The 14,428-nt window shown below is 39.5% G+C and overlaps 1 protein-coding gene across 1 annotated transcript in view; it reads left to right on the forward strand.

Annotated features, from left to right (window-relative positions):
- The window catches only part of LOC104470562 (sickle tail protein homolog), a gene marked incomplete at both ends in the record, with an annotated part of 71,793 nt that overhangs the window by 23,599 nt on the left and 33,766 nt on the right, over positions 1-14,428 (forward strand). The gene's annotated exons all lie outside the window — the stretch shown is intronic.

The following is a 14,428-nucleotide window of genomic DNA, read 5'->3' on the forward strand; positions in this document are numbered from 1 at the left end:
TATGTACACAACAATTCATAAAATCAAGGGTATATGTATGACACATATACATAAGAGGGAATTGATAATGCTTACTGTGATGTTTCCTAACTGCTTTGCTTTTTTCCAGTTACTTGCCTTGAGCATTAAATAGGGTTTTTTTTGTTCTTGTTTACAAGCTTTAAAGCATGTGAATCAAAACATAGCCTTTATTTCCTTATTTTGGGACACAGGCAGTGCTCAGAGTTTGTACAACTTCTTATTTCATGTTTCCAAACCCTTTACAGTGAAGTAGGGCATGGTGTTAGTTTGGTCCAGCAAGGCTTCAGCGTGGACTGGTTTGCAGTGGCTGAGCAGATGTACCTAGTTTGAAGTCTATTGAAACACTTTGTAAATTACCATTTCAAATGGGAAATTCTGATCAGTACCTGTTGTGGTGTAAATGGTTTTAGTTTTTTCTAAAATTTTCTACCTGTACTGAACAAGGACTAGTATATTTCCATTTTCAAGTGAACAATTTGTGTTGGGAAACTATAGATAAGGCATTTGAAATGTATTCAATTTCTCTCTGTCACTGTCTCTATCTTTTGCTGGACTATTATCTCCCACCTTGATGCTGAGAGGGCAGGAGATGCAGCTGTGCGGCACCTCTTCCACCATGTTACGCACAGCTAATGTTGCAGCAGGGGGTGGTGGTGGTGAGATTATACAACCTCATCTCCTCCCCACCCATCCTAGGTCTGTCCCCAGGAAACAGTACAACCAAATGAGCTTGATGGGGCCAGAAGGGAATGCCACGACTGTCCTACCTGCTTTGTGGCTTTTATGTGTGCTCCAAAGCTGATTCAACTGAGTGGAAAATTCCCTGTGAAGTGATTTACTTAGTTGTACATTTACTTCTTGGTTTCATTATGAATTCTGAGCATGTCTCACTGCTTTATTATTAATATTTCGTGTAAGTACTTCTGCTGTTTCAACAGTTTAGGGCTTCATTATTTTAGAAAGATTGCAATAGTTTATTTACATGCACTATTCTCAAGCACCTCTCATTTATGTACTTCAGTTTTAAAATGGTCCTTTTGATAGGTCAGAAATCTAATTACTTGGTTATTCACACTGCTGCACACACAACATGAGAGAGCAAGTACATGTGCTTCAAAGGGCTGATGTGATAGGTTTTAGTGTCTTCTTCAAGGTCCTGAAATTCTTCAATTCTACTTATATTCCTGTAACAGTAACGATGTATCTGATACCTCTCATTCATATTTGAAGGTATGACATACTATCATTGTGCATTATGACATTATACTCATGTAACAATTTCACTGGGGCTTTATAAAGTTATGCTATACTGTTCTTGTTCCGTGTGCAGTGAATTCTGAATGTATCTACCGTGGCTTTATTTGTGTGCTCTAGACCTGTTTTCTGTGGTTAACTACTGTGTTAGCTACGTATATTCAAAAGTAAGGACGACTTCTTTGGCCGTCTTCCAGGCATTTACTGCCCAACAGTTTTGAACATAGGTGTTGCGTCTGTGCAAAAACTGTGTAATTTGAAATGCTTATTTTAAAATACTGTGTTGTACAACAGATAGGCACACGACATCTCCTGATTATGACTGAGTTATCTCTCTTTGGCCATAACTCAAAAATAATGGTGACATGGTGATGACCTTTGCAGAAGTGGTAATTTCATGGTAGAATATTGTATTTTGCTCTGCTGAAATGCCAAAGATGCCATTTGAGATTCTGTGCATCCAACAAAACAGCTATTTCCTCATTTGGCTTTTCCTTTGCATTGACAAATTTCTTATCTTTCTGGTCTGAGAGGTGAAGTCAGAGCCAGGATGTTCATAGGGTCTTTGTGGAGAAACATGCAAAAAGTCTTCCCTTTGATCTATGTGAACTTCTGCACTTCAAAGTTACGAGCATGGAAACAAGCGATTTCTTGAGCTCCAGAAATAATCAAACCTGTTTGTCTAAGGACGTGTGTTTTCTGCTTGGATTCTTCCTTGTGCAGCAACACTTAGATCGTAACTGGAGCTTTTCCCAAAGTAGAGGGTTGTTGTAACACTTTCTCTGATGCTCACCCTCCGGAGTCTAAAAAGCTGAGGGACACACTGCAACTTTTCCTTTATTTGGCAGAAGTACTGCAGGATCTTCTTGCAAATCCCTAATTTGGCAAAATTTGTAGGGTCATAATAGTCTGACAGTTTCTGGTTGAAATTTGCCTGCAGATTCACAGGTTATTAGGTCAGGAGAGACAACCACCAATAAGCAGGTGGATTATCTATCCCTCTTTCATTAGCAAACCAGATTAAAGAGGATGGAAATTCAGGGAGGCTATGTGAGAGACATGTACATTTTCTTTACTGGTATTGCATAGTGCCCAAAAGATCGTGGAAAAAACTTTGCTTCTCATCCCTCCTTTTGTGTTTGTGCATCTTTGCATTGGGTAAATTGATGTGCTTCAATTTCATGAGATATGAGTGCTAAATTCACTACACTGGGAAGCAGGGAGTGACTCTTGTGACCGCTGTGCTCTGCATCACAGAATCATAGAATGGTAAGGATTGGAAAGGACCTTAAAGATCACTGAGTTCCAACCCCCCTGCCATGGGCAGGGACACCTCCCACTAGCCCAGGTTGCTCAGAGCCTCATCCAGCCTGGCCTTGAACGCCTCCAGGGATGGGGCATCCACAGCTTCTCTGGGCAACCTGGGCCACTGCCTCACCACCCTCACAGTGAAAAAATTCTTCCTAATATCTAGTCTAAATCTGCCCTCTTTCAGTTGATAACCGTTACTCCTTGTCCTCTCACTGCACTCCCTGATAAAGAGTGTTTCCCCATCTCTCCTGTAGCCCCCTTCAGGTACTGGAAAGCTGCTATTAAGTCTCCTCAGAGCCTTCTTTTCTCCAGGCTGAACAACCCCAACTCTCTCAGCCTCATGGTTAACTGTTTCAAAAAACATACAGAAAAGCAGCTTATTATCAGACCAGTTGAAAGAACAGTATTTAGAATATCATGAATTAGCTGTTGTAAGTACATTTTTCCATGGTGATACTGTGAGTGTGGTTGTATCTCCTGCCATATGTGAGTTAAAGCTCTGTTTTTTTGAGGTTTGGGAAAGTTTTGCCTTTACAGATTTTTCTACTGTTTGCCTTCTTGTCCCTTTGGAACTTTTATCCCTGGGTTTGATGATGTTCAGGCTTCTATTCATGTGATTTATAATCATTTCCATGTAACAGACCGAAAATAATCTCAGAAAATAATGTTAGCTGCCAGCTTGGACACCTGTTTTAACTACCAAACAGATGTGAGACCTGTATAAGAATTGGCAGTAACACTTGAAGTATTAAGTATTATCCATATGGACAAGGAGACTCAGAATGTGCGAGAGGAATGTGGGATCTGTGAGTTTCAGATCTCCTATCAAACTGCTCGGCTTTCATGTCCATTAATTCTAATTTTCCTGGTCTTCTGTCTGTTTCATGCGTTTTTCTGAATGGGTTGTGTTTGAGAAAAGGCATTTATCTTGGGGTCTAAGCAAGCTCTAAAGGATAGTTCCTCTTGAAATCCTTCAGAGTGCCTTACTTGCTTACTGATACTGTGCCCTGGCCATTTACTTCTCAAGGAGCATGGTTTGACAGGTCTGCAATGTTGGATGCTGTTCAAGCAAGAAGTAGCCACATAGTGCCATCTCACTGAATATTTGTGTTTGTGCTCATCTTTTCTTTATTATTCCTTTCCCATAACATACACTGAAAATCTGTAGCAGCTGTTTTCTTTGGAAAAATGTATCTTGACCATTGCTGCATTTTGTTCATTTATTCCTTCGCCTGAGCTTGTAATGTTTATCAGCACTTTCTAGCTCTCTGTGCAACAGTACTTTCTTTTGACAAAATACCATCTCGTGTCCAAATGTTGAGATTATTTTTTTATTCTCTCTGGCATTGTTTTGAATTCTAGTGCAAATGCATGTAGACAGCCATGCTGGTCTGTGCCATTAGAATTAACGTTTGTGATTTGCATAGATTTTAAGGGGAAAAGGCTTTCTCGGATTTACTAGGTGTAGGGTCTAGGTTGCCTCTTTTCTCACATTCAGCGGTGGTGCATAGATTGAATGTCAACAGATGACACTAAAGAACTGATGGCTGATTTTCATACATTGCTGAATAAATTAAATCTATTTGGAAGTGTCAAACAGCTTTTTTTTATCCTGGGCTGTTGCTGTGAGCCGCTGGTGACTCCAAGTGGAAGCGATTCCCCTACTGAATGTGCACAGCCTGTATTCTGTCCTCATTCCCTATACCCTCCTTCTATGGAGTCGCTAAAAGGGGAGGAATCTTAAATTATAATTTCCCCCTTCTGTCATTGCAACTTCTCGGCACTCCTGGTGGCACAGTTGGATACTAATAATGTTGGTTTATGCAGTGGTTTGTTTTGGGCTTCATCTGTCTGCCAATTTTAAGAATCAGGAGGGAATTTTTACTTCATAACAAACCGGTGGCTGTTTTGCTTGGCAATCTTTCTCTTCCCAACCACCTGCCCTAAAGTCTGTGGCTTACACTTTGTTTTAAAATGTCCTAGATTCGTTATGGTTTTGCTTAATTCCCTGACTCCATAAGACCCTAGCAGGTCAGTGCTTTATCCCAGACCTCTGCTGGGTGGGTGAGGCCAGAATATCCAAAGAATGCTTGTTGTGGTTGCCGTATCAAGGTACGCTTTGAGGTGTTTGGGGCTTTTTTTAGAGATTCTTTCTCCAAGAAAGAGTAATTAGGGCAAGATGAGTCAGAGCTGAGTTGGGGGAGCGCATTTTCTGGGAGTTAGGATGGCAAAAAGGTGATGATGTTCCTAGCAGCGGTGGGGGTTTGGGCTGCCAAGATGGGAGGGGATGAGTTAAAATGAGTTGCAGAGTAAAATGAGACAGACATTTGATAAGTTGGGTAAACTGTTGTGCTGAACAGCTTTTATTACTGAAATTGCGCAACAGCAACTTTTCATTTTTCCCCTGAAATTGCCTCACTAGCAGGTTGCTAACATTAACTCTCTAGATTTAGATGCAATTTGTGAACCCTACAAGTGCTAAAAACCCTCAAAGAACTCACCAAGAATTTAATGCATCCAAGTAGCCTGAAATTCAGTGCTGGTTTGCAGGAAGGATTACAGAGATAATAAAAGCAGGGTCATCATTCTGTGTTTTTAAGGTACCTGTAAGCATACATCCAGCTTTTTTGAGGTGTTTAACATCTTTTCATTGGATTGCTTATGCTCTTAACATCAATAAACATAAAAGCTGCAAATGCTGCCAAAATTGCGTTTGTTCATTGCATACTACAGCTAAAAAAAATAACTGCTCCTTGAACTATGTAGGAGTATTTAGAACAAAAGTATTTATTGGAAAAGAACTGAAGAAATAAATTGTGTGAATGCATTTTAGTGCTAGGATGCATATAGGACAGCATTTATATAAGTTGCTATGCATTTACCTTGCTGATTCTGTTACTATAAAACATTGTTTTCTTTTGGGAAGAAAAAGAAAAAAAGAAAAAAGCAAATGCTAATACATCTATTATCTGATAGAGACCTTCCAAATGATACAAATCTCATCTTTCCTGCTGTTTTGCTGTCTGTTTTTTCTAATGCTCTTTTTGTCATTGAGAGGTTATGACAACATGAGCCATATTGTATTTATAAACATCACGTGTTTCCTTGATATGACTTGCAGTGTCTGCCAAACAGAACACATGGAAGAAACATTTCTCATTAGCTCAGCATTGGTTTTGGTTATACTGATTTCCGGGACAGGAAAAATGCCTTCCTTACTCAGATTTAACTTTCATACACTGGAAGGAAAGCCTCTGAGTGTCCATGAAATCGCTTGAACAGAGACGCTGCAGCTTTTTTAGCCCACATACTTTGTCTGAGGAAAAGAGAAAAAGTGGTTTGTTTTAAAGAGAAGATGTAATGGCATGTATTGCTGAAACTAATTCTGAATTAAAATAGCTGCCAAAGTAATCTAGAAACGGAACTCACCAAGAGATGTAAGGTAAGATGATGCTTACAAATAATGAAAGATATCTAATTCCTTTTCTTCTTTTTTTTTCCAAACTAAAAAATATTTCCAGATTAACTGGGAATTTAAATCAGAACAATGAAAACTGTTTCTTCTTCCTTGAGTCATATGAGAAAATAAAAGTTTAGTTGCTCTTTAAATCACCAAACTGTACTCTGAGATTGTATGTCTAGTTTCAAACCTACATATTAAACATAAACAGTTGTTTTTCAGCTTGCCATTACAAATCTTGCTGAGATTTGAACAAAATATATGAAAGAAGTCTCTGATGTTCTGGATTTTTTTTTTTTTTTTACTGATACGGATTTTACTACTTTTGCTTTGAATGGGTTGTCAGTAGTTGCCAATTATTTATGCAACTACAGAGCTTCAGACACTGAGAAGTAGCTGTATCAAATCAGACTGTGATGAAAGACTGTAAATGTACTTGTTCTCTTTCATTCATATGTCCTTTGATATGCAATGCCTGCTGCTGTGTAAAGCCTAGGTTAGTGGGAAAGTGAATAGAATTTTAAGGGAAAAATAATTTTTTAATTTTAACTACAGATGAAACTATATATAAATCTCAAATGTTATCTGGCAAAAAGTTGGTCTGCTAAAAGATACAGATCCTGCGTTACAGTTGGATGGATACGTTATTGTGGCTTTTTTAATATGATAGCTATGTGCTTTGGCATATTATATTTATTTCACAAACATCATGTGTAAGGAATAGAACCGTGCAGATCCTTTTACTATACCAACATTTTAAAAGATATATATTTTTTATATTTTCATATAATGATGATGGATTTTAAGTTTATATCAAGCTGGCCGTTGAAAGCAAGTGTCATGTTCTTGATATTAAACTGTTCAAGGAACATGAGCTTGCCGCACCCATGCAGTAATCTTCCAGTTAGTCTAAGAGGAGTGTCATATGGTAGATATCACAAACCAGTTACCTGGAAACTCCCGGAGAGTTTTGTCTGTAGAAACAGATCGACTTGCAACCGCAATACAGTTGTTTTAGTGGAATTTTTAGGGGGCTAGTTCTTTATTTCCTACTAACAAGCCTGTATGCAATCTAGCCTGCCTTTCATGTTGAGGTTTGCTTAGAGTTTGCCCTGGAGATGATGAAGTTACTTAATGACAACATATGATCTGTCTTGTGTCTCTTCAGCCCTTCATTAAAATTAGAAGTCTTATCTCTCACAAAAGTCTGAGGTTCTCAGGCAAAACTTTTGCTGCCTTCACTGGGAGCTTGCCCTGAATAGAAACATAAGGATTGGATTTGATTCCATTTTTATTGACTCCTAGTTTCTGGTTTTATTCTTACTCCACCTCTTTTTACATAATGTTTCCTTGTTCCAGTTCTTTATATGTTTTACTCTGTTTTTTTCACTGCCTTTGCTTTTAGTAGAACAACTTGCACTAATTTGGCTATTTGCTTACTTGAAATTCCTCAGTAGCTGGCAGAGTCAGATGTTGCCAGAGCTCCCTAAACACATTGACAGACGATAAAAATGCTCATGACTGTGACTTCCCTTATTAGGAGGAGAGGTCCTCCTTTACCGCCTTTGTAAACCAGGTAGGTTATCTGAATTGCTGGAGTCCCATAAACCAAAGTCCAGCCAATCTTTACGACTTCCAGTTAGCTTTCCAAATGAGCTGTTACTCGAACAGGGATTAAAAATCACTTTGTGGAGGTGGACGTTTTGGTACTGCAGTTCCTAGAACCCAAATAAAGTTAGAAGCAATATATTTCCTTCTTGAAACTTGCCATTCATTTGTCATTCGGGACCTTAGCTTTCCCAAGAAGTTTCTCACAAATCCAAAATGTCATACTTCATTATCATGATCCAAATTCTCTGCTTTCCACTGAGTATTCACTTCAGTATGTTATTAGTTACCTGCTTCTAGATAAACCTAATGACTACTAAAGAGAATTGATTCTGTTCCTATCTTCCTTTTAACAAAGAGGAGTTAACCAGTACCTGGTATCTAGGAGAACATGGCTACCTATCCGAGGACCTTGATTTTTCTCCATGTTGGATTGTACTTTTACTAAGAAGGGCTCTGGAAAACTAATCAGACTTCTGGAAATATGAGCAGTAAAAATATATTTTCTTGGATACTTGTTAAGATCTGGGGTTAAAAAAAGCCTCGGCTGGCGAAGGCAAGACAGTTGCAAGTATCAGCAGAAAAAAAACTCCAAGAGAAATGATGTGATGCTGAAGTTATTTTTAGTGTGAATATATGCTTTTCTTACATCATTGCAAACTGGAAGTCTGTGTGACTAAGTGAAAAGACCAAAAGGGTGTGTTGGGCAAAGGGCTAGTCCCTAAATCACTTAATATTTACTGTAGATAGCTTGACTGTAGGATAAACTAGGTTGTTTACTTCAGTCACGCAGACCAATGTGTGGGGTTTTTTTAATATAAGGAAGTAAAATGAAAACATAGGGCTCAAACAGTATAGGAAAAAGTTTCTGATCTAAGAAGACTTAATTGAAGCACTGGTAGCACCTCTAATGTTGCAAAAGATGTACTTACAACTGCAAATACTGCTGGGCCATATAGGTATGAGATGCAGTGCAGCTTGGACACTTACATTGCAAAATCCAGTTGTATATAAGGCTCCTGTGCCCATTTCTCCTGCCAATAGTGTTGACTCTAAAACTCAGCACAGCCTTATATTGGAAGAAACAAGTGGCTACAGGTGTAAACGTGCTGGTTAGGTCTTTTAACTATCAGCTCTGTTTTATAACGTTTTCATATTATTTATGTCCTAACCTGTTCCATATACCTGTAATAGAAATAGTGTTTTGACTCGGTTGTTGGGTAATGTCAGATGAGACCAAGAGTTATGCTTTCCTTTATGTTCATTTAACCATCTCAACTTGTTCAGTTTTCTTTGGCCTCAGTACAGTGAGATACAAATATGGAACAAAAATAAGAGCTGAGTCGTTAGTATAGCGAGTCAGAAAGCCATGCATTTGTTTTGATTTATGAGTGCAGTTACTAACAGTATTTCTTTTTTTAAAGAGCAGAAATCTGATATACAGCATATTTAAACCAAATAAAAATGCTGATCTGTACCAGAACTGTACATGTTTGAACCTATTCCTTTTTTGGAAAAAATAGGGATGACCCCATCAGTTCAGTGGTGCCCTGAGGAAGTACTGAAATTGAGACTGGTCTGAAGGATTTGGCTCCCTGTGTTGGTGGTGGCTGTCTATGTTATGTACTTGATGTGCTTGATCTCTTCAAGGAGAATGGGGAGGGGGGAGGAAACGCGTACTGGATCTTCATGAATTACACGACTCCTGTTCTTAGAAAATTCTACTTAAAAGGCAGCTGTGGAAAAGCAAAAGAAACAGTTGGTTTGAAAGCGAAAGAAACAGTTTGAGTAAGGCACTAGTTATGAGGGGTGTCATAATGCTAACTTTAAAAAAAAATCAGTAACAGCTTTTGTATGTTCAGTCCAAACAGTCTAATAGCTTATGGGATGGGTGGACCATGCTATACTGATGAGATAAATGTGGATATTGGCAAACAAATGATGTAATTATGTAAATTCGACCTTTTTAGGATTGAAATGTGTTATGTTTCAGTGTGTTTATATTTTTGTCATGTGTGATAACACCCTGAAAAATCTTGGCTGAAATGCCAAGAGGTTTCTCAGTGTACACACCACACTATTCTGTCTGGAAATTACACTAAGGAAGTATAGGAAAATCAAGCATGAGTGATTTATTAACTTCTCTCTGCTTAATTGGATAATTTTAACATTATTTTTTTAACTCTCACATTCCTTTCTTTGTAGGAAATTAAATACACTCATAAATATGCAGGAATGAGTGCCTGTTCACTGATCTGGATGTTTGTCCTGCCGATCAGAAATGAAGTAATGCAGACTGGTAGCAGGGAGATAGCTCAAACAGTGAAGTGTTGCTGGGGGAATAAACCTCTACACAGGCACTGTGATTTCAGTCAGGCCAATGCAAAACATGTTGCATCTCCTGCATCATTTGGTCAGATTGCCTAAAGCGTGGCTAGACTGCAAGCCCTGATGGGACTGCTCTGGGTCAGGCCTTGTGTTCCCTCCCCTTCCAACCAGAGTTCACCCAATGTGTCACCAAAGTTGTCTCACTGACAGCTAGTCTGTGACAATGTCAACTAGGGAGTGTCAAGAGGTTCAGTACAGGTGTAACCAGGCTAGTCCAAATATAGAGCCTGCTCCTCTAGCTAGATCTAAGCTGATACACCTTGTAAGCTCAACATTTTATGGCAAGAAGTGTAATATTGCTTTCCCCTTATCTTTGTTTGATTCTTATTTTACACCTGAAAAAAGGTGGTCTTAGTCTAGGAACGGGAAGGGCTGCCGGACATTATGATGGCCAGAGAGCTCTTGATGTGCAAGTGTGCTTGGGGTCATAAGTCTGTGTGGCCAGGGGGTTGATAACATGACAGGATTGGTATGGGAAGAAGTTTTCTGAGAAGTAAGGGCTGCATGTAAATATGCATGCACACATGTACTACATGTCTCACCATTTGTCAGAGCTTGGTGGTGTTTTCATCAAACCCGAATTCTGCTGTCCCTAACTAATGACCAGATGCATACAAAGGGCAGCAGCCACCTCAACATTCTCTCTCAGCACTCAGTCCCACTGCACTTCGAATCTCGGAGATGCTACGCTAAGGCCTGACTTGTAAAGAGCAGTTATTTTTTGCAATGTCTGAAGGAGATGAAGCTGTTTTGAACCTTAGCCATGTCTTCAGTGGGAATGGCTGAACTAAGTACTAAGTTTCAAAAGCCATTTGTTGCTTTGAAGTGTATCTGAAATATCTTTGCTCTGAATATGAGAGTGGATGGCAAAGGCAAGTGATGGTCAATAGCTTCTTTGCCCGTCTCCTCAAGCATTCATGAGTCGCTCCAGCTGGCACTTACCAGAAGTGCTCTGCTCACTTCCTTCCTAAAAACCACCCTCATGTTCTGACCACCACTGCAAAACCCTCCACTAAACCTCAGAATATCAACTCACACTAAAGAAGTTTATGTTGGATGTATTTTTTCCTTTCTCCTCCCTCTTCTCCTTTCTTTCTTCCTCTCTCCCTCTGCCTCCCATGCTTGCTCTGCTAGGCTACCACATTGTAATAACAAGAACTAATGCAAAGTCTTCTAGCCTTGAAGAAAATTTACATTAGTTCATGTTTTTCCACTCTCACTCTGTTTTCTCATTCTTTCATTTAATTTTTTTGTTGATTTTCCCTTCATATGCTATAGTCTCTTTAACTCCTCTTTTTCTCATCTGTTCCTCACCTCCTAGCTTAATTCTCATGGTTTTGTTTCTTTGTTATTTATTATCCCTTTCTGGTTTCCCTATTTAGTTTTCAGCACTCTATCTCCAATATTACCCTCTTTCATCTCTGGCCTCTTTCACAAACTCCTGTTTCCGTCCTTCACCCTGTCTCATTACCATTTTGTTTTGTCTTTTTTCCTCTTTCTCTTGTAGTTTAATGCTCAGAATTCTCTATTACCTTACCATATAATTCTTCTTCATGTCCTCTATCTCTTCCCAGTATCATAGAACTGTTAGAATCATAGAATCAGAGAATCATTTCAGTTAGAAAAGACCTTTAAGATCATCAAGTTTAAGTCATGAGTTATGTATTAGTTAAATGTTTGCAGCATGTGAGTCTTGCTATTTTTTATTAATATTTCTGCATTACATATAGACTAAGCAGGAAAGATTTCATGCTGCAAACTCAGTCCTCTACATTTAGGCTTTAAAAAGTTCAGTCATAAGTAAACATGGTGCTGGTAGGGCAGAGGAAGAGGAGAATGAAAAGTGGAGGTGCTTCTGTATTGGTCTGTTGATAAATAAATAATGTTTATTACCAGCTTCAGGCTATAGACTCTTAATTGTTAGCTCATTCAAACAAGAACCACAGGCCAGCTTGGATCCACCAAGGCGGATCACAGCAAAGTTGATTGCATGGACTAGCAAGCAGCAGCTGGAATGAAGCTGCCATTATCCCTTCCAGTTATAGTATCTCAGCTTAATTCATAAAGAAGAAAAAAAAGGAAAAAAATATAATGAAAAACAGAGCAGAAAGTGAGCTAGATAAAAAGACATATGGGCAGGCTCACTATAAAGAATTAGGAAAAAAGTCTAATCCTTATAAGCTTAGGGTAGAAATTGCCACCCACAGCAGTCAGTGGCCAGAGGCAGGGCAGGGCAAAAGGAAAAGGGCAGCTTGTCCCACCTGGCTGTAGAGGGAATGAACTGACTCTGGAGGGTGCCTGGCCAACTATCTTTTAATGCAATATTAGATGAGACAAATCCTCAATACAGAGCAACTAATATAGTGCCATCTTAACTTTTGAGAGGTGCTTAATGCATATGTGTCTGTGATACATACTGTGATACTTTCCTATAGCTAGGAAAATGTCTTTGTTTAAATCAGCACAGAAATGAGGGGGAAGCATGAGGTTTAAATTACAAGGTAGAGAGACAGACTGCAGACCTGACGTAATAGTTCAGTTTTGCAGAACCTTCTTCATGCGACTCCAGTGAGAGTTGGCTATATTTGCTCTAGTAAACTTAAAATAAATTTTGAGAGGCTTATAGAGTTTCCAGCACAGGATTTTCCACTTGCACTTGCTTGCCATTAAATCCCTGAAAATCTAAAATTCCTGAGTATGTTGATCTGCCATCATCAGAGGATAGTCCAAAAATGTACTGCTGGTATGCAAAACATATATGTTTGCATGTATGTATGTTATACATAATGTTTATATACGTGTTACAGTGACACACTGTTCTCTTGGAGCTCAGATGCTCACTTGTGTGCTGGTTCGAAGGCTTCAGGTACAGGTTGCTCCACACTGCAAGCTCCAGCTGTTCTGCTGAGCGTGCTTCTTTGCCGAAAGTGAAGCTGTAGAGCTGCCCGTCACCTTTACAGTGGTTCATTCTAGCTAGTAGTTTTGTGCTCTGTGGTGTGGGGGGGCTTTTTGTTTGTTTGCATTTTTTTTAAGAACTAGGGAGTTTGGAATAAGATAACTTTATGGTATTTATGTCTACCCCAAGGCATATCTGTTTCACTTCATGCCTTCGGAATAAGTAAATAGAGAGAATATCAAACAATATGTATGTTTAGGAGAAGGTAGTGTAGTCTGTATATAACCTCAAATCCAGTATGTGTCAGGCAGCCAGAACTGTTCTGTTCCCTCCCTGTTTGTTTAGTTTGGCCTCTCTAATTTAAAGAGCTTCTGTAGGATTTTCGGTCTTCAGGGCAAGACCACACAGATCCTTGTAGGTATAAATATGGGCAGTGGGCTAGAGAACTCATGTGGGAAAGTTGAGGCCAATTTGAAAGAGTTATTCAGGGTCATGGAAAGCAACGTGGAGCAGGGTGGGACCAGCACAGCCTGGCTGGGTGCTGGGGTGTGTGTTGCCTCCGTGGCTTTGTGAGGGACAGAAGCTTGGGGGTCTGTGTTCTGCTCCCCTATTTTTGCCAGGGGGAAGCAGCTGAGATTGAGGTCGGGATTGGATGTGACTGCTTTTTTCTTCCTCTGCTGAATGTTTGGAGGCAAAGCTAGAAGTTGATCTCTCTCCTTTCACTGCAGAAAGTAGATAACCTCACCAAGAGGTTTCTGTCATGGTGCTTGCCTAAGCAGAGGGAAGAAAGATGCTGATGGTGGTTCTCCAGCTGCCTTCAAGAGTCTTGTGTATCAGAGGGTGCAGATTGAGGAGATCCTGCAGACAACTCCATGCATAGGCCTTTGTCCTCCTAAACTGTTGGTTTCTTGGATCAGAATTAGAAGCTGAGTGGGCTATAGGACGGGTGAGGTGGCATGAGACCTTCCTTGGCAAAAAAAATACCCCCAAAAAACCCAAACCCAGCCCCCAAGAAAACTGGATAAAGTAATGCTTCTTTTGTAATGCAGCTGTAAAAGCCATCATCAGCAAACTGTCTTCCCATTTGGGTTTTGCTGGACTGAACTAACTTGTTGCATTTAAACAAAACCCCATTGACTCTCACAAGCTTTGCTCCAGAGTGCTGAGAACGAAACCAAGTCCTGAGTAAGTGACAAGCAGTCCAGCCTATAAGTGCTTCCCTGTTTTCTGTCAAGGAAATGGTTGTTTACAGCAGTACAAGGCATTAACTGCTTAATTATTTCCATCCATGAAAGTATTATTAAGGGAATAGGAACCAAAAGAGCTGTTATCAGGAACAGAAAAAACTTTGATCAGCACTCAAGCAATAAGTTATGTCGATGCCACATATGTATACCCCACAGTAGACTTCAAAATATTCTCTGGTTTTATGATTGTGTGGTTTACTGATGTTGTGTCTCTAATATTTTTTCCAATTAAAACTTAGGGAA

Source organism: Pterocles gutturalis, unplaced genomic scaffold (assembly GCF_000699245.1).
Source record: "Pterocles gutturalis isolate BGI_N339 unplaced genomic scaffold, ASM69924v1 scaffold10110, whole genome shotgun sequence".
Lineage (NCBI taxonomy): Eukaryota > Metazoa > Chordata > Aves > Pterocliformes > Pteroclidae > Pterocles > Pterocles gutturalis.